Below are 5016 nucleotides of genomic sequence, written 5' to 3'. Positions count from 1 at the left end.
GCATGTGCCTCTGTCACTGGGTGCTCCCTCTGTCCTCCTCATCCCTGCCATGTCTCAAGGATGATGTCCCTCCTGTCCCAGGTCCTGGCTGTGGTGGTCTCATAGGTCCACTCACCCCCATGCTGCTTAATGACCTTCGAGAATGTAGCCTTCTCTCTGTCCTCGATCATGCCCGATATAAAGCTGCTCTCTGATCTAGTGGAATTGCACTATCATATAGTGTCCTCCAATGGCGTATCTCCTCTCCAGTCTCTACCAACATCTGTGCCATCTCACGTGCACTGGCATCCCTAATCGACCCAATGTACTCAGTGACTCTCTGTTCTTCTTGCTGTGCCTGCACTATTGCTGTATCACGAGCCACTGTGAGTCTGGCTATCTTCGCTCTGAACTGATCCTGCTCTGTCCTCAAGATGGCATTCTATCTCTCTAATGTCACAATGTGATCATGTTGACTCACTATGGTAGCCCTGCACATCTCAATCTCCTCTATCCTAGCTGTCTCTGGCTCTATGGGTATATCCTGTAATGATTCCTGATCGGCTAAATCTGGCTCATAGTCATCATCCTCGTCATCTTTATCCTCGTCATCCCCCTCATCCTCATCACCACCCTCATCTTCCTCATCCTCATCCTCTCCAGCGAGTGGGAAGTCCTCCTATCTCCTCGGTACCGGAATATCAGGATCTGTCAATGGCATTGGTCGTCGTCATGCAAACCATCACTCATACTCCTCTGTCGTCCTGACGTCCACCACATCTGATCTCCAATCCCACTGTCTCTACTGTAGCTGTGTGAAGTCAGCATATGCTATGTGTGGTTGAATCATCCTCCCCCACTGACTCATCTCTCTGTGAGATCGGGCAAAATGTGTAGTCCCTCTAGGTACATCTTGCCTCTCTCCAAACTGTCGTCTGACTCTCTCTGGCAGGTACATCTCAATCACTCTCTGCTGATTCACTAGTTGCCCAATCAGGTATCTCTCCTATTTGCAATACGGTAGCTCACCACTATCATCTGACCATCCAGGGCAATCGAGATATGGCCTCCATGTGAACTCTCTCAATCTGTCTAGCTCATGTCGCCAATACAGTATATATCCAAAAGGACCCTGTCTCAATGCTCCCCCATAGTAGTATACATATGGTCAGTGTGGTAATACCTATCTCTCTTTGATCGGTCGACATATGGCTATGTGCTCAAATGCCCATACCTGTAACAATGTGACTCCACAGCTCAAAGTCTGAACTCCCTGATATGCTATCTGATGCAACTGAAAATATAGCATAGCCAGTACACATGGTCCCCATGCATACACCGTACCCTCCGTCGCCATCCGCTCTAGCACTCTTCCCCATTCAATAGGGAATCCATGTCCTCGTCTGTCCCCTGCTAGTAGGCATGCTATCACCACTGCTATCACCACATATCGTCGATCATACTTTGATGCCATGGTCTCCCAGCCAATCTCCCTCTCTACGATATCCAAATCATCTGCGTCGCACTCAAATAATCTGCACAATGCATCTCTCCCTGTCACTGGGTCATACTCCATCATCTCCCCATGAATTGGAATGCGGAGGATATGCCATACATCCTCTAGTGTCACAGTCGCCTCTCTAGTCACCAGATGGAATGAGGAGGTCTCTGAATGCCATCGCTCTGCCAATGCGGTAAGCAGTCCTGTGTTTGCCCTAATCTCGGGCATGAATGTGATATAATATATTCCAAGTCCTGCTAATGTATCTCTATCCATGCTTCTGAGTCGATGTCGTAACATGAAGCAGTCAGGTCGGTTCTCCCGCCTGATCAATGTATACTGTCGACTCTACATCACAATTGGGGCACACTTTGTTAGTTTTAGGGTTTGCTCCTACAAGCTGCATTTCCTTGTTTCATGTCCAAATCAGGGTATTTCTAATCTATTTTGACCTATCCTACCCTTATCCCCCCTTTTTTGGATCATTCACATGCTATTTTTGACCAAAATTGAGTTCCCACTGAACAAACTACGCCTGTGTTGCATTGACTTGTGCCTGTGTACCCTACACAAGCGCAGGATGCGCTCACATAGGTGCAAAAGTTAGTTTCTGCATTCTCTGTGGGCCCCGCAATGTCCCGCAAGCAAGTCAAATTCATAAAATTGACAATATGGGTTTTTGAGATACATACCGTTGCTCTCGCGTCGTTCGGTCATCTATAAGTGCATACACATTCTCCGAGGTTATCTACCATTGGAATGTTTTCCATCTCTCTGCAAGCGTCTTTTTCCAGAGCAACAAATTCTCCTCTTTGGCTAGTGCAAATGAGCAATTTTCACTCTCTTTGTCTCATTTATAGATCTTTGTCAGTGCATAGATGGACGTGCACTCTCTCCATCTTATGCTGGTCATGGTCTTTTGCACCATCAATTGCTTGTCCTTTGTGTATCCGATCTCCGATTGTCAGTCCGTTCGATCCTATCATTTTCTATCATTCTTATCGATCAATTGGCCTCTTTTCTACATGTTTTTGGCCAATTCCTCGAGGGGGCATGCATATGTCATTGTCAGTGTCTGGGGCATTTTTATTATTGTTCTTTGAAACAACGCTTAAACTCGCATTGTCTCAAAGAGGGGTAAAATGTAGACGTCTAAAAATGGTCAACGCTTGTAGAGTCATACTTTAACATTTGTGCATTGCCTTATTTTAGGGTTTTGCATCGCATTAACATTTCTCCTATGTCACGCACTTGGTATTTATCATTTGCGAGCATTGAGTCCTTCTGCATTCTTCATTCGTCTCACTTTCAAATTTGGTCTTGTCAATAACAATCTTCAGTCATGATTTTGGTCGATCTTATCCTGTCGCATCAATGTGTGTGTTCATTTGTCATCATTTTGGACATCGTCAATCCTAATTAGGGTTTTGTCATCTTGTGATTGATTTGTCATCGATCGTTGTCATTTTCAATCTTGTCATCATGCGATCGATTTGTCATCGATCATTGTCGTTTTCAATCTTGTCATCTTGCGATCGATTTGTCATCGATCGAGGTCATTTTCAATCTTGTCGTTTTGCAATCTATTTTGTCATCGATCCTTGTCCTCTTGTCAATTTTGTCATTTTGCGATCGATTTGTCATCAATCGTCGTCTTTCTCAATCATGTCAATTTGGATCAATTAGTCATTGTTCCTCGTCAATTGGCGCATTTATCAATCAAATCATTTATTAGCATTGGTCCTTTGTTAGTCAGAATCATGATCAAATCGAATCGATATCAATTATCTTTTGTCAAGATCTAATTGGCGTCCTTGCATTTTCTAGGGTTTCATGATTTATTCATTTAACCTTGTTTGTCATTTTTCCCTCTAGGATTAATAATTTATTTATTTATCCTAAGTCTTCTTGTCACAATTAAATATTTATTTAATTGGCTAACTAATTCCTCCCTCTTTGTGAATTAATTAATGAATGAAAAATTATTAATTAATTTACCTAATTTACCTAATTTTCCAATTTACTAATTTCTCCTAATTCCAAATTTCCTAATTTTCATCAATTTCTAATTCCTAATTTCTTAATTTCTAATTCATCTAATTTTCAATTTTCTCCTATTTTTCTCCTAATTTCATGGGAATGACATTTCAATTTGTCATAATTTGTCATAATTGACAATCAATCAATTTTGACATAGCAATTTGTCATAATTATCAATCAATCAATCTTGCATAGAAAGTGTCAATTTGTCATAATTTGTCATGTTTGTCATTCTTGATTTGAAATTTCCATTCGAATCAAATTCATGCTAATCTTGTCTTTTCTCCAATTTATCTATAAATTAGATGAATTTCTTCAATCCCAATTAATCACTTTTTCAAATCAAAGCCCCTGGTCGAATCAATCACGCTTCTAGTACCCTTATGCTGTCATCTCGTCTTGTCTATTTGCTTTCACATCATGCTTATGCACTAGTAGGTGAGATCCACAAACAAAGCTATTTGAAGGAGAAAGAAGGACAATGGAGCCACATGAAGAAGACATCTGCATTTGGTTTGCTTAGTTTTCAATCTTGAATGTCTTGTTTTCATGTTTTCATTGAATGTAATTAGGATTGGTCATTGCAATTGAGTTTTCATGATTGAACTAGGCTAATGTTAACATTGCTTTGATGATTTCCGAATTCCTAGCTACAGAAACCACTCAACCAACTAGGACCAGAAAGGTGCCAGTAAAGCATCCAAACAGCTAGTGTTTGCATCAATGACAAAACATCAATGCAACACATAATCAATTCCTCCAAATGGCCAACAAAATCTGCATTCTCAAGGAGATGCAGAACTTATAGTGTGTTAAGTAAGGAGTATTTATCAAACAAGAAGTGATAGGTTGAAACACTATCAAAATCTTGTTTGGGATTTGATAGAAGCTTTCGATACCTTTGACATATCTGTTATTCCTAGGGAATTCAATGATAGAGAAGATTCTTTGGCAATTTATGCTACCTTGCTAATTCTGCATAAGGATTTCTTAGGTTTTAAGTACACTATTGAGATGGTTTTTCAACCAAGTGTTCTTGATAATTATGAAAATTGACAAGTGTTTAATGATGATCAACATATTATGAATTTTTTGCAAACTATTGATAATTTTAATGATCTTTACTTTGAAGGTAGTCAATATCCTTCAAGAGATGCAATGGAAGATGTTGATTCTCAAACTGGTGAGAAGTTCTTATAATTGAAGGGAAATAAGATTCCTAAGTGTCTTGTATCTCTTGAGAAGCTCTTTGACAAACATGATTGTTATGTCAAGAAGCAACAAAAGACATCTGCTAGCACAATGGAATATGAACAGGTAAATTTGGGAACAACCGATAATCCAAAAATGATTAATATTGGGAAATGTTCTAGTGAGGAAAAACAAAGATTTGTTGCATATTCCTATGATGATTTGAATCCTTTTCGTCCTAAAGAACTTTGTCACGAAATTCCCCTCAAGCTAGGTTTCCCTCCCTTCAGATAGAAACAAGGTTA

Source organism: Cryptomeria japonica, chromosome 8, assembly GCF_030272615.1.
Source record: "Cryptomeria japonica chromosome 8, Sugi_1.0, whole genome shotgun sequence".
In the NCBI taxonomy this organism is placed as follows: Eukaryota; Viridiplantae; Streptophyta; class Pinopsida; order Cupressales; family Cupressaceae; genus Cryptomeria; species Cryptomeria japonica.
This window is presented reverse-complemented; position numbering follows the sequence as displayed.